Here is a 22,445-nt window from a genome sequence, read left to right on the forward strand (position 1 = left end):
GTGACCAACAATAACAAGCCTTCAAACTGCGACACCACACTTATGTAATTAATAATTTGTGGAGCGATTAACAATATAAATTTAAAATCCTTGAAATCTGCTAAGTTCACGCTTATACACCATACACCTTCTTTCTTTATGAAATGAGAACAAATAAGCTTTTTAAGTGCGAATGCACTTCATAAGCGACCCCAAACCATCCACCGCCGGCGGCGGCGGCGGCGGCGTCCGCAGTGCTCCTCTATATTTAAAAAAGAAACAGCATCCGGCGCCAGGTTTCGATCCGAGGACTTTGCGGCCGCAGCGCGACGCTCTACCGACCAAGCCACGGACGCGACGGTGATATCAGTGTTAGTGACGCGCCTTATATCTTTAACGCATTCAAACTACGTCGTCAGCGGCGTGCGTTGGCGACTCAGCGGCGTTATAGCGGCTTGATAACTGCGTGGTGTACACGTGATACTACAAACCCGATGGAAGAGAAGGCGGCGAGGCGGTGCGCTGCGGGGGCCGAGCGCAAGCTCCGCAAGCGGTCCGACAACCGTGCATTCGCACTTTCACATTCTCCCCCTCGGGGAAATGCGGGGGAATTTTTGCAAACTGTTTTCTACCTACAGAAAGGATAGTTGTAATTTTGCTGTGTTATTTTGTTGTAATCTTCTCTCCCCACTGTAATGCCCCTGGCGCTGTGGGTATTAGATAAATAAATAAATAAATTTGCAAAAGCAGATTTGGCCCCTGTTCAAACCAATCTCATTGTCTCATTCCTCATACTGAACGTATGGATTTCCGCACGAAGTGTATCCACGCCGGAGAGAGCGAAACAGGGAGAGAGAGCGCGAGAGAAAAAAAATGAAAATCCTCCGTCGCATGCCCCCGCGCGAGGGACACGTGTAAATGCAGAGCATAGTGGGGTTGAAGCGCGCGTCGGCACCCCCAAAGTCCCGTTGACGTTGCCCGACAGCTTTCGCGAGGGCGGGTTCCGGGACGGCGGTGGCCTCCAGACGACGACGCTTGCTCGCCGCCGCCTCTCGTTGCCGTACGGCCTGGTCCGCGGCCCGACGCTGACGTTTCGAAGGTGTGTCTTGCTCTCGACTCGAAGGGTCCGCTTCTCGACGCTGAGGCCTGGCCGCTGCTTCTCGTGCACGCTGCTCGGGATCCGCTTGTCGACGTTGACGCCTGGCCGCGGTTTCGCGTGCACGAAGTTCGGCGTTGGCAGCGCGCTTACGACGTTTGCACTCGGCGTCGGCAGCCCGCCGCCTCGCCGCCTTGTCTTCTGCCGCCGTCGACGAAGACGATGGTACGACGTCTTGAACTGGTGCTTCGGCGCTGATGTTGAATTGCGTCGAGGTACTAGTTGAAGGTCTTGCTTCCATTGCTTATCAACTGCGACCGCCGACGAGCGCAAGAGAACACGCGAGGAGCAGCGGAGAGCAGGCGAGGAGGAGTGGGGGAAAGGGTGCACCTGGAACGGCTTTTGCGGACGCCGAGGCACGCCAACGCCGACAACGCCGGGTGACATCGTGAGTTTAAGAAATGCTCTGCATTTAAAAAAAAACCAGAATACCCATCGCTTTGTGTGTAGTGATTAAGAGATCACGTCTCGGGCGCGTGAGAAAACGGAAAATTATAAACATTACCGAAAAGAGTACAAACTCAAACATTTCACTGCGGGTGAATATGTTACCGTGTTTACTACGGCAACACTGTTCGTATGCAGGATTCTTGACCACTGCACTAACTGTTCGTTTTAGTAAAGTATTAATAACACAAACCTATCTAGGGGGTTCTATAGCTCTACTGTGGTACTCCTGAATGCTATTGCAGAACCAGTGTTTCCTAAAGTCCGAAGATACTAACCCATTAAGATAACCCGTGTTTTCCGAGGGCGTCCCATTATTGCGGCCAGCCCGGCCGAAGCAGGGCGCACTCGTCTTATCCGTTCTGTTCCTCGCGGCACTAGTGCCCAGAATTGTAAGTTGCCAGCACGGGGTGAAAAAGAGCCACTGCGTCTCGTTGTTCTACACCGTATTCCCTTACTGACTAAGAGCAAAGAGGCATTATTACCATTGGAGGAAAGAGAGCGTACCGGCTTGGAACGAAACAACTGCTGGAGGTAGAAAGAGATGCTTGTGCTACCAAGACTAACAGAGTAAGCGGAAAGAAGAGGTGTTGTTCTGATGAAACGCTACGATGGCGCTGTAGGGCAGGGAAAGTAATGAGGCAGGATATGTCAGACAAGTACAGAGGCATGGTACTGAGGGCGATTTCCAACAAGGTACAAAGTTGAACGATGACTTAGAAGAGAGTCTACAAACCCGGAACAGCAATCATCACTAAAAAAGCTAGTTGTGAGGAACAAGTTTAGGTAAAAGAGGAAAAGGACGCAGAATTGCGTCCTTACAAGCGCGTTGACGCCCGTAATCAGAAACAGCAGTGAGAGTATTCTCGCGATTTGTACGTTGGGCACACGATTTTGGAAGACGAATGTGGAGCATTGTGGAAGCCTTGCGACATATTGTTGTTTGGATCCGACTTCGCAAAATCACAGTTAAACCCCCCAGAAGAGGTAGATCAAGCAGTGACACATACTTTCGATTATAGTCAATGTCTAAAGGCTCCCCGGGGGGTAGCGCAATTTCTCGCCTCTCTCACAGCAACTGGTTTCATTACCCACGGTGTCCTGCGCACCCCCACCCCCGTGCCCCCCACCCCTTTATTGATCGAAATCGCCGAGCAAATCAGGTCTGCAGCAGAACGGAAAGTTGAATTACATTTCAGCACTCCTTCACGTGTGACCGTTTACCACTTTGTTTTGGTATAGGCCCATTTTGTGAAGACCTCGAAAACTAATGACTGAGGTAAAAAAATTACTGGGCGCTAAACGTTTTAGCATAATGTACCAACTCGCCACATCAAGCATTTGTTACTTCAAATGACTGGGAAATTCATAGACGACTTACAAATTACAAAGAGCAGCTAAGGGTGCGTTAGCGCTCCCTCAATATTCGAGTCACACGCAGTACAAGTATTTTTTGCGTTTTTGTTTTCGTGGACTTTTTAATGCACACCCATTTTGTTTGCTCTTGCGCCCCTAAACGCCTCCCTCACTTTTTATTAGTTGCTTTGCTTTGGCTTTTGAGGGCTTACGCATATCATTACAATCTGTAAATAGGCCCCGTGTTATCAGCTTTTTTCTTCGTTTGTGGGTTTGAGTGCTTTTCCAGCAAGATGAACCGACTCTCCTTAGATCTTCTTCAAGTATTTACCTCAAATGAGGCACGACATACAGTTGAGGATCGTGGGCCGTAGGGAATGGGACATTCCCAGTCGAGACGTTCACTTCACTTCAGAAACATTCTTGCACACCCAGAGCAGATACTTCCGCGTTGTGTAGAAAACTCGCAGAAGAGTTTCTTCGGGACTTTTTTATCATGTTAGTATATTATGTAAAAACAGAAAGGTAATTTGCAAAACTCCCAGGGGATTTCCCCCGGGACTTTTTGTTATCCTGATATTAGGTTATTTTCAAACAGACAGATAAGTTTGATACACCCACGACTGCCATCAATCATAAATCCCGCACAATTGCTTTTTGTATGCATGGGTGTAACGAAATACCTTCGGCAACAATTATGATAAATGCATCTTAGGGTACTCGTTAGTGCAACTATGCTACACTCCAGACATAAGAATTTAATAGACATTTGTTATTCTCTGCAAACACTCTCAAGAAAAAAATATTAAAGAAAATTTAAGGAAAATAAAAAAGTCTGTTCCCATGGAGAAATTTAGAGAGAACAATGTCAGGCACAAGCGTGGAGCTATTTCCATTTTTTCAAGCAGGGGAAGTATGCCTTTCAAAAGTAATAAACAACATCAACTACACAAACTATAAACAAAATTTTCTTCTTTAAAGGAGAACCGAGAACTATTTCGGTTCAAGAAAAAGAAAAATTCGGCCCGTTACAGCCGTTTAAATTGTATGGTGTCATATTCTATTTTTGTTACAATACGCAAGAACATTTCACACTCAATGCCTTCAATGAACAATGACACATACATATTACACGCTGGCAGACACACTCGGAAAGTGGAACCTACGTCTCCGTAGTCACGTTATTGTCTTGCCCACTTCGAGTGTTTTTGCCTCAACATAAGCGTTCTGCAGCCTTCTATGTAACACTATGGCTGCGTTGTCGGCCATTTTGCTGGGAATTGGTCTGGTCATAATTCTGAGACTTCGCAAGCCTTGCCATGAAGTGCCTAATGGTTGGAAGGTAGGTGACTGAACATTCACGTCTCAGAAGGATCTTGCTCTTTGATTGAGCGAAAAAGAATTTCAGTTGATTTATTCTTACCCTAAGCGTTGGTAGCTTGAAGCGTTCGTAAACGTAAAGTTTTTGTCTATTCAGAGCCGTAGAAAATTGTGTACAGCAACGTTTAGTCTTTGTAGGTGTGAATCAACAAAAAAAGGCTGCTAAAACTTGAAGCTGATGTGTACGGCCACACGAACCACAATAACAATATTGTAGTAGCATCAACCATAGTGGCTTGGCTTCCGTTATGTTCGTAACGTTTATTCGGAGATGAAAATGTCCATAACTCTGCAGAAACTGGGCACAGTCCATATTTTAACATAAGTGCATGTGTATACAAGGAACTCTCATTCTTATGGCTGACGCTAGAACATGCAATGGTCTAAGTCATACTAGACTTGGAGCTTACAGACCTTCAGGATGCGGTGTTTGCTTCGCGACTTATGACCATTAAAGAAGGAACAATGTAAGGCAGACACGGCAAGCGTTATCTTACCGGTGCTCTGAATGTGTCAATTTGTAGGTAGTTCTAATACAAAGTTCTAATACAAAGTTCTAATCAGTTCTAATACAAAGTATGTAAACATGGGTCAACCAAGGCACGCTAAATGAATGAGACGGAGTTATTTTCAGAGCACGAGTAAGTGGGACACCATACGTAGACTATAAATTACACGCCCTCTTCGGGACTTTCTCATGGTGACTCGCCGATAAGCGACGGCATCTAACAATGTTCGTCTGGTCAAAAAACGCGGCGCACGTGACCGTGATGTTGAATGGCACGAGGTGGCTGCGCCGTGCCCCATACGTGTACGTGATGCTCAGTATGCACGCACGTGCAATCTCGTGGCTACGATGGAGGGTGTAGTTAATGAGCTAAGAATTTTACGTGGGTATTTCTCCTAACCGTTCTTCTTTGCCCATAGTCCGATCAACATCTGCCCCCTCGAGGCTAGGGTAGTGGGTCAAGGCTGGGCACGAATTCTTGCAGAGTACAGCTCACACGGCAATATCGATAATGCCGCGAAGGCGTGCCTGCAATCCCTATCAAATCTTCCAATCCTGCAATCCTCCTGCAATCCTGAAATGTTGTGCCTGCAATCCTCCTACAAAGAAAGGCGTACTCCACAAGTAGTACCAGGACTATTTTAGGAAATGGGCCCACTAAGAAACTAGTGCTGAGCAAAGGCATTGAAAGCTTAATATTGTATATTTCCTAACGGAGGCTCTCTGAAAACTTGAAATACGTGCAGTGCGCACAACCGTAAAACTATCGGTTCAGTTGCGGTTCAGGTTTAGGAGAACTCATTTTGTTCCGGACAGTTAAGGTTCGACTATAGCAACTTCCGAAGTACTTCGGAAATAGTTTTGCTATCTTAGAGCCGGTAGGCGAACCGGTTAAATTTCGGTGTCTCTTTCACTATTGGTAGTGGGTGCGTTTATTGTCCCTGTGAGTATACATTTTAACGTATATGGAGGAAATAAAGCAGCCGTTTTGCCCCTGTTTTAATTTGCACTGTTTGGTATGTTAGAGATGAAACACTGATTATTCCTGCGACCGAATGTAGGAGTCTTTAAAAAGCGAAGTGTCGACCCGCCGGTTTCTTCAAACCCAAAATTTTAAAACCCACAAGAAGATTGCTTTTTGCCGATTCGCCCTCTTTTTTATACTTTCCCCCAAAATAATTGCTCGACAAGGAATGTTGCATCAATTTGCTTACATGGTCCTACATTTTCAGTATGCAAGGAAGCTACTGTCTTGCAGTCCGTTTCCGTTTAAGTACACACTTAAACACTTTGGCGCAGGGTTTACTTATGGTGCAAGGCTGGCAAAATAGCAGAGCTGGCAGCCCCTGTCCCTCCGTCGGAGACCTGGCTTTTGCACCACACATGAACTTCCGAACTTGCCGCTGAGACTCCTCTATGACTGTCAGGCCCGGACCGCGCTGTCCGTATACACTAAACTTTTTACACCCGTTTTGACCAAAAGGGGTGTTATATAACTAGAAAAATGGCGTTGGGAGGCCATGAAACTCTTTTTCTTGAAGCTAAAGACCCTTTTCATAGCTGTACACCTTTTTTGTGTTGAATAAAGGGTGCTGACTAACTTGAACACCCTTGGTTTTCGTGGGGTGTTGAAAGAGTGTAGAAAAAGTGTTCAACTTTTGAATGGTTAACGCCATGCATGCATGTATAATTGCACTGTGAAGATCCAGAGCTCCGCTCATACCCTCCTCTCCACCCTGTAAAAAATGGTCAAAAGCAAAGAAACATTGTTCGCGGGCAATTATCGCTCGTACCATATACGGTGAGCCTCATTGCCCAAGTTTAGCTCTGACACGTGAAACATCAATTTCAACTGTTAAAGTTAAAAAGACTATATTTCTGTGGCGAAAAGGGTGTCGACCAACTCCAACACGCTTGGCTTTCTCTACGGTGTTGAAAGGGTGTGAAATAGGTGTTCAGTTGTAAAAAAAATGTGGTTAATTCCTGTGTCAAAGGAATGGTAAAACACGAAAGCGAAATGTGCTGCGAAATCTGCAGCTGATCATGATTTGCCGGTCGGCGGCTGTCTTGTGGGTGTGCTTAGAAAGCGACGTCCTGCTGGCGGGTCGCTTCAGCAAAGGTGTACTGGCGTGAATTCCGCGGCGGCTATGACGTCAGTAAAATCTTGGTGTATCCCGGCATAAAGCGCTATCGTGTTTCATTGATTTAGCCATTCATTCATTACTGTGTTAATTAACTTGTGTTAAGCGTAATCTAAATGATTGTCTAATTGAAGGGCGGGAGCGGTTTTCTTGTTATGGAACCCTTCTTTTGTCACAGAATCTGGTGTACTTTTACAGAAAAAATGATCTTCACCATCATTACAAAGTTTTTGTGTGCGTTATTTCAAGAACATTCTGGGACGTTATATAAAGAAAAAAATGGCCGCGTACCTGCTCCTTTTGTTGCAAATGTCGACAAAAGACGATAGTTTTATCGACTTTTGCCAAGTAAAAACCTTACTGCGCTTTCCCGCTCACCTCTTATGTTGTTCCTCTTGCGTCGCGCTCCTCCCTAGGTAGAGGCGCCAAAGGTTTGCTTAAATCATTTTAAATTTGACGCGTTCCACTGCTCCAGGCCGCTTGTCTCGATGCCAACGCTGCCGTACGGTGAAGACGCGTGTGAATTGACGCGCCCTACTTCAACGTTTATAGAACCGCGTTTCCCTATTCCAAAGGCGTTGGAAACAGAACGTGGGACCTATCTAGAGGAACCTCTAGTAACTGTTGCCAGTTGATTTCTTAAAATGGCGGAAGAAGCTATAGTGGCGCGGGCGACAGCAGGTGACGGTGGAGTGAATTTTTTTCCTGCAGTTGATGAAGTATTTATTTCGCAAAAAACAAGCATGTATGGCTTTTTATAAAGAAACATTGCAAATATCACTTCTGTATTAATTTGTTGTCTTATATTTGCGTAATGTCTTGTTATTCTTCAATAATGTTGACAAGTGTGAACATTAAACCGGACTTAGACGGGTAGATTTAGCTGTGACTATACAAGACTATTGCGCAGGCGTAGTGTTACTTTGGCAGGGTGGCTGAATCGGGTTGCAGGCAGGCAGACAGACCGACATACACACAGACCAAAATTTCTGGGTTTAAGTAGCCCAAGAAAGACTATCGTCTTTAAAATGACTTTTTTGTGAACTTGTGAAAACACGACAGAAGAATCTAATCGTAATATATGAAAGACAAATTGTGGTTTGTGGACAACCCTTACCTCAGTTCAGTCAAAGCGAGACGGGTCCGCTTTTTTGGCGCCGATAATAGATGACGCGAAAGTAGCACACAAGACCAGGGATGGGTCGGCCGATACGCCTCTAGTAATTCCACCAGAACGTGCCGGCACGATTCGTCCACAGCCACCTGATTCGGAACGGTTCCCTGATCGAGCGAGAAGCCGTTGAGCAGCGGTTCTTTGGGAGAGCCGCTCTGCCAAAGATCTGCCGCTAGCCGAAAACCACCGCACAACTGAGCGGCTCAGAAGATCCGGTTGGTTCCTGACTCGGACTATAGCTGAGTGCTCAAATGTAACTGTGGTGAGTCATATAGGTCACAGGAGTCCATTTTTGTAGCGTAAGCTACACTGGCGGAGGTTGAGCGGTTTCGCGTGTGCCGTGAAGGGCCGTTCTGCGCAAGCGCGAGAAGCATTGGATTGGTTTGGATCGGATCGGATCGGATCTGATTTGGCTTGGATTGGATTGGCGTAGATTGCATTTGATTTTGATTGCATTGGATTGGATTAAATTGAATTGTGTTGGATTGCAATCCAATCCAGTTGAAGTACGGGTGCTGAACCTTAGCTCACGCTACGTATACCCTGGCATAGCCGAGCTAAGCCACTGCAAAATTTTTTATTACTTTCAAAATGCAGACACGGTTCTTTAACTGCTGTTATTGTGGCCTCCAAATCTGCCATTTACCGCCGCCGCCGCTGCGGTCTCTCAACGACTGTTCCCAAAGAGTGGCTCAGAAGATCCGGCTACGAGAAAAGCGGCTCTCGAAAAGAGCGGGTCAGGAGATCCGAAGAACGGCTCAAAAGATCCGGCTCTCGTCATTCGGTCTGTGTGCTCACACGACAGGAGGCGCTGGAGGAATTTCAAAAATTAGTCCCACCTGGCCCGGCAGGGCAGTTGCTTTCTCGCGCCCATAATAGATTTCGCGAAATTTGCCCAAAAGACCCGGCTCACGTGACCCGGCTGTTCGGCTCTTCCGCTAAGATACTAAGCGGTAGAGCCGAATAACGTTCAAATGATCCGGGTCTCCTGACTCGGATTGTCTGCTATAACGTTGGGCTTAATTTGGAAAATTAGGCCCAACTAGCCAAGCAGGGCAATTGCTTTCTCGCGTCGATAATAGATGGCGCGAAACTCCAAAGAGCCGGCTTATTTGACCCGGCTTTTCGGTTCAGTTGGCTTTGCTTCCTACATGGTGGGTTGTGCTCTGGCTCGCCCCGTTCGACATGGGTCACTGAGCAATCGAGAAGGTGATCCCTCTCTCCAAAAGAACCGCTGCTCACTTTTACTGAGCCACGGCTCACCCGCTTTTCAAAATGAGCGCCGCGAAAAAACCGGATCGCTCCTGAGCGACGCATCTCTGCATGTATTTCATAGTAAGTATGCACTTGCTGTATCCGTGCTTCCCGTTGGTTTTCTTGCTCAATAATTCGTGTTTTGAATGGTGTTTCGTTCGTGTTGAATATATCTGTATGTCATGCTGTGCGCTCCGCCGATCCACATTCGCACGCATAGCTGCACTGCCAACCCCCTATTTTAAGGTGTTAAGCAACCTTGCCCCATTTTAGGGTTGTTCACATGAGCACCCTTTTTTAATCTTTGTACCTTTTTTAGCCAAAAAACCTTTTAAAGGTGTGCGCTATGGCCCAAGATTTCTACACCCTTTTCGGCCAAAAAGGGTGTAAGAAATTTTAGTGTGTTGGTTTTCACATCTCTCCGAAGGTGGACCGCGTTAGAACGCGCTAGAATCTACAGCAACCGGATTCGCGAACTCGGCGTCAGTAGCGCGGACTCGGCGACCGTGCTCGCCACTTTAGGCGCGAATGCACGGAAACTGGTGAAGAGAACAGAATGCGACAGATCCCACCATGAACACAGTGCAGAGTGTTCTCGAAGGCCGAGCTCGCCCACGCGGGGTGGTTCTCACAGGGCGCGGGCTCACGTGCACTCGGTATTTTTTCTTGGTATTTTTCTTCGAGCTCCTCACGTGGTACAAGCTCCCACGCAAGCCTGGATTACGCTGGAAGCTCCTCATGAGGCGCAAGCTCACGTGCGCTCGGATGTGTTGATTTTTCTGGTAGCGCACCACGACGGAAGCGAAAGCTTAAAGAGCTCTGCTGTTTAAAGGCTGTGGCCCTTAGTGGAACACATTCAGTCTTCGAAAGAGCATTTAGCTGCAGGCCGACATATTTCACCGCTAGCAATATCCTGAGAGTACGTTTCAGAACAGTACAGGTCATTTTCGTAGAAGCAGGTAAAACAAATTTGCCGGTAAACGTAGTACAGACATGCTCGAATTTTGTTGTATGAGTGTTGGTGAAATATGTGTGTGTATTAATAATGCTGCCTCTAACAACGCTAAATAAAAACCGAAGGTGAGACTTCCGGAAATGCGTGTTATGTAACAGTAAAGTAAATATTAAACCTGATTTAGAACTAACGTACGCGGTTGTTTTTCTCTTGAGGGTCACAAATATTCCGGGAGTGTGCATGGCGATTTTCAATTGTTATTGGAAGAAACGAACGATTTCCTGTTATTAGAGCTCTTTTTAGCGCAAAAATTTCAAATTAAAAAAAAAACATTGTGTATTTCCGTTGGTTCTACGTGGTTGTAGTACACAAATTTACACGAACATATTCGCCGATGATTACCTTAATGTACAATGGCACAACAAATATCCAGAATTTTTTGATCACGTCAGAATGGTCTTGGTGTAACGGGTACCAGGTTTTTTCGTTCATATATATAGGAAGGATCCAGTGGTTTCTGCAAAGATGCCACGTGTATTTTGATTTGCAGTCTTACACCAAATCTACATGTGGCAATGGTGTTTCCACAAAGACGGGGTTATTTCGTTTGTACACAACCCAAAATGCCCTTCGGTTTTTGTACCAATGCTTTGAACTTCATTCTCCTCCATTGTACACGTAATATAAAACACCCCTGTTTTGCCTAACTACACCCTTCACATACGGCTAACATATAAAGACTTCCATTTTGTAGTTTTTGCAGGCTGGAAACACTATTCGGCAGATAATTCGGAACTACGATATCAGCGAAAGGATTACTCCCTGCCTTAGCGCTACTACAATCGTCAAAAACAACGAGACCCACCAGGTGACGGAAGCAATGAAGTATTTTAATCGTACATCGAAGACGTGGTATGTTGCCTCATATTATTCATTGTTTTCTTACCGTATTTTGAATAAAATAATTTGAAATAAAGGTTTTTTATTTGGGTACATCTGATAGCTGCTAACGTAAAAATATTACTTTTGATAGCTGGGAACCTTGGCGAAGATAGAATTAAATTTTTACACTGCGAAACAACTATGCAATTAAGCGTTATATTTATCAAGCGTGGGTATTTCAATTACTAGGCAATTTTGGTTTTCCTGGTAGCAGCGCCCATTACTTGTATATACTGAGTTTGCTTGAGGAATTTAGTGCATTGCTAATATTTTGCGTCGTTTTCTTTCTAGGATGTCTTTTAACTGGACATTTCAGTTTTATGAAGAGACCAGACGAGGACATTCAAGATACAATTTTATGAACAAGACTGCCGGAAGTGGTATGCATGCACAGAGGTGCTCAATATTGAGCGTAATGTAAATGGCAGGTAGTTAAGTATGTGAGGGCAACTGACGAAGATCGATGGCAGGTTGCATATACTTTTAGTGGACCTGCCGTCATTACCCTAACGGCAGTCTTTTGAACATGCATGCGAAAACAAATTCTTGAGATGGGGAACAGTTTACGTATGCAAATAAGGACACGGCCTAACTATGAAAGTTTACACTCGTAAGAATTTATTGGCGCTTGGTTTACTGGTGTGTCTCAAGTTTTGTTGCCAGTTTTTCAAGGAGTCGCATCAGTGCCGAATTTTTATTTAAGAGGTAGGGACCAAGGCTATTCGGGGTACCTAAAAAGATCATTAAGTGGTACCTCAAACATCTTCCCAGCCCCCTTTTGAGGTGCAACTTAGCGACAAGTTTTCTCATTACAACTGCGTCATGCCGATGATTCCTTTATACGATACGATAATGTTTTATGCAAAAATGCGTTTTGCCGGATCACGAGTACAGCGAGTGCCAATTATTTCCTCACAGCTGCCACACATTTAGGGCGCGGACGCATCACGCTCGAATTTAAGGATCGGACTCTTGAACATTCTAATTACTTTGCGTGTCCCAGTTTAGAAACAAACAGAAAAAAGTGGTTTTACTCTCGTTACAGCTGTAAAACATTTACGTAATATTAAATAAATTAAAAAGCGAAATCAACACTTTGAATCACTCTTATTGCAGAAGTGTTTTTGGCTCTGCAAAAGAAAGCTTTAAAGAAACTTTGAAAGCCCTGGCACACTCACTACCCGTTTAAAGACGCTTTGCAGGCTACAGATGCGTCAATTTACTAATGGAGCACAGCTATTTCCATTCTAGAGAAAATGTAACTACATTTCGATGGCGGCTGGCGTTGACAACGAATGGGCCCACATGCGTAGACACACTTTACAGGACCCTTAACGACACAGGGTGCGCGACGCAATACCAATGCAGCCGACGATGCATTTTCATTTCACTGAACTGTAGAGGCACCGAGCCTTCCAGGCGCAGTGCGCCAGTGTCATAATATACATGACTCGGCGAAATAACAAATTTGCATTGTTCACCTTGGTCGTTTTTTGTTTGATCTCACCGAAAAAAACAGGTACATTTGTGACGCGTTGGATTTCTCAACGCTATGTTATGCAGTGCAAACTGTAATCTCTACCGGCAGGATAACCGCACTGCTAAACCCAGAAACTCTGGGCTGACCGTAGCATGTTAACGTAAGGATCGAATTTAGCAAGCCAGAAATAGCAGCCAACGTAAGCACTTCCGCATATGTCTAAGTAGTAAGTAGCCAAACCAACCTAATTCTCACCTGAACGCCACTGCAATTTCATATCACAGTGTATATTTTATTCCCACATTTACTTCCTGGATTTAGTCCGGTAAAGAGGGTTTACCATTTGTTTACGGCTTGCCGTGTGAATATGCGCTGTAATTCTTTGCAGGAAGTCCGAAAGCGGCGTACCGTTTCCTTTACACCGATGATAACTGCACTGTCTTACAACTAGTAAACCTTCTCTACAGTAAACCAGGTAACGGAGACCGTGATGTTTTATTGATGTGTTTGCGTTTTTGAGCCTACGCGCTCCTAATATTGCAGTGAATAATTTTTATTATTAAAGCGTAAGTGGTTGTTATTGTATCTCCCACAGGAGCTGTGTGGCAACAATTTACATCTGTGATCTCCCTAAACTATACTAACAATTTCTTCTTATCTCTATAGAAAACTCATTCTTGGTGCCCACGTCCCCGCAGTAAAGTGCATTAGGTTTTAATGTAATCGACTGAGTTGAACATTAAGTGGCACAGTTCTAACTGGAGATGTTAATAAATGGCGCATTTTGTCCTGTCCCTCCCTGGTTCTGTTGGCTTCGCGGTAGTAGGTTCTTCCTTCCTTCTATTCCTCCTTCCGCACCCCTCCCTTCCCGATCCGCGTTTTATGCTTTTCACAAACTCTTCATACACTGTGTATTATTGTGCCCCTTTTTTCCCGTTTTCGCTTTCTTTTTAAAACCCGGCCTTCTTTTTCTCTGTAGTCTTTTTTTCGTACGTTTTTAGCTGGTTGCTCTGGTGGTGCCGGTGGGCGTCCATGCCCATTTACCTAATGTCACCGCAGTATGCGTGAGATTTAGAGGTTAGCTTGCTCATTACTAAACCCAGTGTTTAGAAACTATAGCCAACGATGTGCGAGTGCAACAATAGAAGAAAATAGCAGTTCTTTAAAAGCAAGGTTTCCTTTCCGATTAAGTCAGCTTTTCTTACGTGGCTGAGTGTTATTTGTATAGTCGCATGTTACACTTCTCAATTTCTTGCATATTTTGATAGTCTTCATCGATACATGCACTGTATGTAAAAGTATTTTAAAAAAACTGGTCTGCTCAAAACTAAATATTCGATGTGAACATGTTCGTTTTCACAATAAGATAATAATCGTAGGAGGAGAAGGGTTTGAATCGGTATGCGAGAAAAACACACATACATTGATAAACTATCATCATCAACAACAACAGACTATTTCGGTTAACTGCAGGACGAAGACCTCCCCGATTGAAATCCACCCGCTCCTGTCCTGTGCTGTGCGAGTCTATTCTTTGCCTCCAAATTTTTCTCTTTTTTTCTGTCCAACGGTTTAATTGCCTTCCTCTTCTTCTGGTCCCGTCCCTCGGTGTCCATTCTCTTGCCCTTGTGATTCCCCGGTGGTCAGTTCGTTGCACTATATGCCCAGCCGAAGTCCATTTATTTTTCTTAACTGGAACTATAATATCTTCTATTCGAGCTTGCTCCCTTATCCAGGCCGCTGCTTTTCTGTCCTCAAGTGTTACACCTAACATTATGCGCTCTATGCCACGTTTCGCGGACCTAACCTTTCCGTCTAGTTGTTTCGTACGGCGCAAAGTTCCCGCTCTGTATGTCATCACAGGATGCATGCATTGGTTGAAAACCTTTCTTGTTACGCATTGAGGTAGCTTACTTTTCATTAGTTGGTAGTGCTTGCCAAATGCACCCCAAACGTTTCCCATTCGGTGCCGGATTTCTTTCTCGTGGTTCTGATCTGCATTTGCCATCTGGCCTCGGTAGTTCCATTGTTCTACCTGTTCCAGTATATTGTCATCTATGCTGGAAAAGGCGCATTCAACTGGTTTATTTGAAATCACTTTAGTTTTATTCATATTTACCTTCAATCCCAGAGGAAAACTCCCTCATTGTAGTTCTTCAATTATTTTTTTGAGCTCTGCAGATTCACTGAGCAAGAATCTGTGGTCTGCAAACTCAAATGACTCAATTATTGATTGATTGATTGATTGATTTATTGATTGATTGATTGATTGATTGATTGATTGACTGACTGATTGATTGATTGATTGATTGATTGATTGATTGATTGATTGACTGATTGATTGATTGATTGATTGATTGATTGATTGATTGATTGATTGATTGATTGATTGATTGATTGATTGATTGATTGATTGATTGATTGATTGATTGATTGATTGATTGATTGATTGATTGATTGATTGTAGGTTCAACAGGCTGGCGGGACGCAGGCGATGAGGCGGACCGCGTTGGAGGACCCCGGAATAATTTTTACCATGTGGGGATGTTTAACGTGCTCTGAAATCTCGAACACACGGGCGTTTTTACTTTTCGCCTGCATCTGAAAAGCGGCCGCCGTGGCCCGGAATCAAACCCGCGCCAGCACAACGCCTTAGCCACTGAACCACGTTGAACCACGGTGCAAACGACACGACACAGGACGATAGCAAGAGGGCATACAGCGCTTCGTGTCTCCTCTTGCTATCGTCCTGTCTTGTGGTTTGCGTTGTTTTTCAACATGCATCACCAACTCGCCGACGTTTTCACCTTGCTGAGCCACTGTGGCAGGGTTCCTATAGTTTCTGCAGGCTTCCTGTGTCTTATGGTGATGTTTCCGAGACGCGTTTAGCCGCTGACGCGGCTAACTCTCTAATCATGTCGCCGCCCTCGCCGAGGATGTATAGCAGATGATAAATGTTTGCAGACTCTCGCATGTTTGTAGCCGTTCACGATTCAGCATTGAATGCTTTGTGGTGTGGTCATCCCCGGATATAATATCTACCGTAATTCTTTCGTAGAATTTCTGGGGGAATTTCTGCCACATTGACTTCTCCAGGGTAGTGATCATTATCCGAGGTATGATATTGGCAAGTGTAACGGGGGGTGTCAGGCATGAGGACTCCCCTAGTTTATATAAGCCTACAAACCTGATTTACATCAAAGTGTATAGCAGTAGCAGGACCATCTGAGGAAATGCTGCTTACGGAGACACTGTCAGTAAATTTCAGGGATGTGGAATTGCAATCAGCTCCATGCCTATGCCGGCTTCACGATGCCTGTCTGTGAGACGCACCTGGCGCTCATGCAAACCGAATGTACCACACTAAGATCTCGTCAGAAACATTTTCGTTCTCTTAAATGTACCGCATTTACGAAAAGAGTGACGGCTACACATTATTATGTATTTTGAACGCAATGAAACGGTAAATCTCCGTCGTGAAAGTGCAGGAAAATCAGCGGTGAGAGTGGGAAGCGGGCCTGAGCGTCCCGCGGCAGCTTTCAAAATGGGCCGCAAGGGGGATTTCATTGACGACCCTACAGGCAGCGCTCGAGTGGTATGCTGCCTAAAATGCTGGCTAGTGTGACGAGCACGAAGGCTGAGCAACGGGTGAGGGTGGCGCCGTTTGCAATAGAAACCCACTGATAGCGGCAAATTGTACCGTTCAGATGTAGGGTGTTGCCTGAGGAGAAAAAAAAAGCTGTTTTGCTTCGGAAGTCTGAAAGTTGGTTTTGTGCGTGCGTGATTATACGCTTTGCGATGGCGTATTAAAGCAAAGCTTTTCTCACCTATGATGGAAAGAAGAGCGCACATTTTTGACAAAGGATGGATAGAAACACACACCGCAATGCTCACTGTTAGCTGATCAGTTTATTACAAGTTACAAAAAATAAATAGCACCTAATGGAAAGTACAACGAGCGCGTACAGAAGAGAGAAGATTGCTTGAACTCTGTACACATTACATCACTGAATTTATCGCGACATCCGCTTTTCCCTCACCTCCAAGTATGCGATTTCCTTTTGCGTGATAGCTATCGAAAGCACGCTGACACAGTTATCACCAGCTCTCGGAATCCTTGCAGCTTAAAGAAGTTTCCTCGTGGTGTGGTTGTTGCTCTTACAGATTAGTGTCGTGTTTGAAACTCGGGAATACGACCTGCACAGAGCGTGCATTCAGGTATGTGCAGTCGTCTGCTGGCCGTGCTGTCCTTTGGTGGTCTTGTGCTAGTCGTGTGGTGTTATGCTCTGTGCTGGTCGTGTTCCCAAGTTTGTAAGGACAACAGTAATCTTTAAGAGAAAAAACAAAACCACGAGGGGGCTGGTTGAAGCTGCACGGGTTGCAGAGCTGGTGATGATGATGTCAGCGGGCCTTCCATAGCAGTCACCAAAAGCAAATCGCATTCTTGGAGGCCAGGGAGAAGCTGATGTGGCGATAAATCCCGTGATGCCACAAAGGGTTGATAGATTAGGCAATCTTCTTTCTTCTGTACGCGCTTGTTTTTCTTTCCATTAAGGGCTACGTATGTTGCACAACTTGTAACAAAGTGATGAGTTGACAGTCAGCGCTTGTGGTGTGTGTTTGTAACCGTCCTTCGTCAAAATATACGCTGTTGCTTCCGTTACATCTCATCACCAACTAGCCCAAAATAGCACCCATTTGGATTACTCACACAGCCGAGCCGCGATTCCGCGTCCCCAGCATTTTGACCTTCATCTGACCGCAGCTGCGCCGTATCCTTGGCGACGCAGCACAGCTTTCGCAGCGCCAAGCTGCGCCTCCGCCGCGTGCGCTAGCCGCCGCCGCTGGCCGGGCACATGGCGTCTCCGCAGCTGGGTAGCCGCCTGACCACGTGACTCGCGGCGCGCATGACTAAGAGGAGCGTTCAGTCAGTGAGAGCTTGGCCATGGATAAAAATGAGGCTGGGCTGTTGTATCTGAGTGCTGCACGGGAGCGGGAGGCTTTAAGCCGCGGTCTTTAAGCGGCGTCCGCACACACCGCGGATATCGCCTGGCAAGATGCTTCACATGGAGAGGGTGCGGAAATGCGCGTTCTCGATGCAGGCGTCGGGTATTGAGAAGGAGCGAGCTGTTCGGCTCGCATAACACCATAAGCGGTGCAGGCTTAACCAACCTTTCTCTTTGCATATCCAGAGTTAGCTGATCTAAGCCACCGGTCTTTTTTTTTCACCGATACAGCGTTTATTATTCTGCGTGGTTTCTTGCGCATGCAAGCCAATCCGTCAACCCCTCGCAACAGTTGCGTGCTGATTGCATAGCTTCTTTTTGGGGATGCATTCATGATGTCCTATTGTGAACAGAGTTCGTGGTTGTTGTTTTTCCCGTGCCTGTCACTAAAACAGCTTTGTGTAACTGGAGAATATGATGACAGTGCCAAAAGAAAACATGCTTTGTGTCGTTGTGCAAAAGAGCTTACCATCGAAACAAGTAGGCTGTTTAAATGTTTGGTTTTTGCTAGACTATTTTATGCTCGGGAGCTTGCAGAATGGGAACGAAGCGCCAGATTAGAATACAGAAGACTGACGTCGGCTACAGTGGTTTGAGAAACGAATTTTTAGAGCAGTTGTATCGAACGATGCACGTTCATTCTTGTTCAGTATAACTGTGAATGATGCACATTAAAACCTGCGTTGCCGGGTGATACCTACGTTATTGAGATATTATTCAGAACACATCATGTCGGCAATATCAGCAAGGAGCAAAATTAGGCATCTTTGCCAGCCAAAGGCTCCAGCAAAGCGCCACAAACAAAATGGTGAGCCTGGAAAGATCTGGTACGGGCAACCGAGCTCCTGGATTTGAAAATGCAGTACACGTTGTGGTTCTCAAGCAGCAAGCGCTAGTAATCGCGAAACGGTGCTTTGCAATGACTCCCAACCACCAGACTTCGCAGATTAATAAACAACACTCCATTTAAGCAGCTGAGACTAAACGAAATGCCGAATAGGCTTTTACGTTTCTTTAGAGTTAAACTTTTATTGACAGTCATCGCCTTGCCGCCCTCCTTCCTGCGTCCCTGTCTCGATAGCAATGCTCAAAATGGCATCTCACCGAACTTGCCCGGCTGTCCTTGCTACTTCAGAATAAGAAAGCTAGCGCGAAGTGCAGCACATGCCGAATGACGGAGGTAGCGAAGAAAGTGTGAGGAGAAAAGCGAGGAAAAATACAATGCAAGCAAATATAAGGAAAGTTGAGGAGGCGATTAGCGACCCTCAGAAGAGGCAACTGAATGAGCGGAGGTCAGGGGTGGGTAATGGCGCCGGATTAGCGCACCTTTATTTGTTCGCTTAGTTGGGGTGTGCTTGTGGCGAGTGGTATACAGTGCACTACTAATTAATCTAAAAGGCCTCTGGCAGTTACCCAGGCAGCCGCGGCACACGTCGCTGCTTGGGACATGGTGGAAAACACTGCTTGCGCCAGGGACGGGGCCGACCGTGTTCATGATATTACAAACCGTGATACACAAAAATAACTGTACGTCCTCATAACAAATAATATATAATTATTTGTATTATAAATTTAGGGCAATTTGTATCTGTACGGTAACGTTGTGTCACTCGAATTGTTTGCGTCAAGGTATTGCAAAAAATGTATGTAGGAGCACTGAACCGTTGCATCAAGGTATTTTATTCGTCGGTGAATGCATCAAGGTATATATATTCGTCAGTGAATTTCTCGGTAACGCTGCACAATAAATCCATTGAAATAAAAATCTAGGAAATAAAATGTTCCTAGGTAAACGTTTCGTGTAAAACTTTTGCTCCATAGGAACCCCAGTAGTGGTCACTTCTTGTGCACATTTATTGTAATGTATGTGTCCACTATTATGTTCCGGAATCATTCGAAGTCCAGCTTGCGGGTTAAGAGCTAATGCCTGAACAATCGGAGATTTTGTACATCACTTGCACCTAAGGTTTAGCTCAATCTACGTAGCTTTGAAAATGCTCACCGGAAAAAAATGATGAAGAGCTTACTGCTTTCTTTGCGCCATAGTATGCAGTGGTAGATTGCTTGTCGCCTTATATGTTTATAATACACCGAGGGTGATGGTTTCTTCAAGATACAGATATTATTTCAGGTTTTCTGCAGAAATTTAATGCAGGAACTGACACTATATCGCACGAATGGCGTTTTACGGAAGAATTACACTAATGCTGTTAACTATATATTCCGCAATGCTGTGTTTGATTTAGGAAGGGGAAAGCATACATCACTAACAAAAATCGGCGCGTTGGCTTTATTCCAGAGCGTCGCTGCAAGTAGAATTTCTAATGCAGACCTCCCACCAGACTAATTGCCCTACACAGTTAAAGAAACTTTCAAATGCACTTCGGGGAATTACGTTTGTAACATGAAAGCTGAAGCGGCATGATAGCTTCTGAGCAAAGCGTTTGATGTCGTATCGATGCTACTAACTTTGGTTTTTATGAATCGTGTGTTGAGCTCGCGGGGTCTGTACCTTTACACCCGCAAAGATCATGTTCTGCTTGGAAATCGTGTTTTTGATAAATGTGTATTTATAAATAAAAGCACACAAGCGACTGTAACGTACCTAAAACAACAATATGTCTTGTGTTCTAAGAAAGTGTTGCTAGGTACAACGTAAAATTCACCCAAACAGTATATACTAGGAAGCGATGTAGGTGATAGCCGTTCTACATGCATGATGCACTGATGTTTCTTCAATTGTGTATAACAAATCATTGCTGTTTACATTTCCAGCGCTGACTAAAGGTAAAGGAGTGGTTGCTGAAAGGTTGGACACAGACACACTCCTATGTGGTGTGTGGGTAAGAGATGAAGCTATTGGGACAGAATCTCCCAGGTGCAACAAGACTTTCTATGATAAGTGCCGCCCAACCAAAACATATGAAGTGTATTCAAGAGAAGAGTGCCAAGCAAAGAAACGCGCTGGATGACTTGTGTTGCACGTTCAGTTCCCTGCAGAAACAGAAATCCAGTAAATTGACATGACTTACGTTGCACAGGCACAGCCTTTTAGGTAAGTGTCGTCGTGTTTAATATACAGAAATGGTATGATGAAATAAATTGAGCAAACTACCAATTCTGGAAGAAGGGTGTTTAAATAGAATGCATCAGTCAGCCGGCAGGGCATTTGCACATTTTTTACTTGAAAGCAGATAGTTGAGAACATTTCAGTAGCCCAAAAAAGTGATCTCTCACAAGTGGCTGCATTTACGTATTTGCAAATTAGCACGAAGTAAGAGCGTGCTATTCCAAAATAAATTCAAAAATCAGAATAAATACAAAATACACAACGTCAGAAGTTTTGAGGCTGAAATTGTGCCGGCAAAAAACTCTGAACGTTTTACAAACGCAACATGCGAAGCTAATTCACATCCCCTTAAACAAGACTAGTCGGTAGTGCTTCAGCCTGTCCATAATAAAGTAAACAGACGTACGAAAGATCTCCTTAACGCTGCAGTAAAGAAACTTCAATTTTAAAAATTTGCGGAGTTATGTGCCGGTTCACCCTGTGAAGAAGCATGACCAATGAAACTGGGATCAGCCAAAGAATTTCATAAAAACCGTTTTTGTGATTTGTGAAAAGGTTACTCCGGAATTAATTAGCTCAAGGAAACTTGGGGGACTTGAAACTTGTTCGTATGGGCGAAGATGGTGCTGTCGGTTTTCCTCCAATAGAAGCGTATCCGTAGACTACACATGGGAATACCGCGTTTTTTTAACCTCACGGTAAGGTGCGTAATTACACAAAATAATTGAAAGGCGGCGTAATGTTAAAGGACACTGAAGTGAATTTGTCAAGCTCCCGTTTTTGCTTGCACTGCGTAGGCTGGCTCAAATTAGCACACTTTTCATCGTTTATCCGGTTGACAAATCGGTAATTATTTTACAAAGCGCGAAAGAAGAAAAACTACCATGCGTGGTTTGCGGCGGCCGCACCAACTAAAGCTGTGACGTTGGGAGGAGGCGGCACCGTGATTGGACGATGCCCAAGGTGAGCAACCAAACAAGTTTCGGTTTCGGTTTCGGTTCTGTAAAACACAACCGGTGGTGTTGTTGGATGGGCATTCTCAATAACTCAGTAATCAACGCACCGCGCTTCTGCCATGTTGTCAGCTGTAAAAATGCGTAAAGATAAGCCTCCCAGGACGGCTTGGAATCGTAGCATTAACTACCCGAGGCCTACGCAGTGCATGGACGCCCTCCGCGTACCCGCAGACGCCCAAATGTCATGCGCTTTTCTCCAATATTTGGAGCTTGCCTCACTCATGCCTGTACCGTAAAAAGCGTGTTCGCACCAGGCCAAGGGTCTGTTCATTCTGCCCTGTGCCCACTGCCCGCAAGCAGTCGGTGCTTATGACAACAGCACGCCAACGAGAACTCGCAAGCGCGCCAGTGCCAGCCTGCGCGCGTTCTGTGAACTAGTTCGTGGAGCCATGAACGTTGCGGCCCAAAAAAAGGTGAACTCAATGTAGAAAACATCGGCAGAAAACGAAAAAGTGAACTTACAAAAAAAAAAGCACGTACCCGCGGGGACTCGAACTTGTGACTTGCAAAACACTTGCGGCGACAAACCTAGCGCCCCAGCCCAACCGGCCACAAGGCGGCCTCAGCCGGCCTTGCTAATA

At 45.2% G+C, this 22,445-nt stretch overlaps 1 long non-coding RNA gene across 1 annotated transcript; it reads left to right on the top strand.

Moving 5' to 3' along the window:
* Positions 1-4,142: 4,142 nt before the first annotated feature.
* On the top strand, positions 4,143-20,753 carry LOC144177989 (uncharacterized). The gene is made up of 5 exons (XR_013323904.1): positions 4,143-4,280; positions 11,105-11,262; positions 11,584-11,672; positions 13,161-13,247; positions 20,554-20,753. It is a non-coding gene; the product is annotated as an uncharacterized LOC144177989 (long non-coding RNA).
* Positions 20,754-22,445: the final 1,692 nt, after the last annotated feature.

Source organism: Haemaphysalis longicornis, unplaced genomic scaffold (assembly GCF_048455015.1).
Source record: "Haemaphysalis longicornis isolate Haplotype H1 unplaced genomic scaffold, Haemaphysalis longicornis Haplotype H1 scaffold_37, whole genome shotgun sequence".
Lineage (NCBI taxonomy): Eukaryota > Metazoa > Arthropoda > Arachnida > Ixodida > Ixodidae > Haemaphysalis > Haemaphysalis longicornis.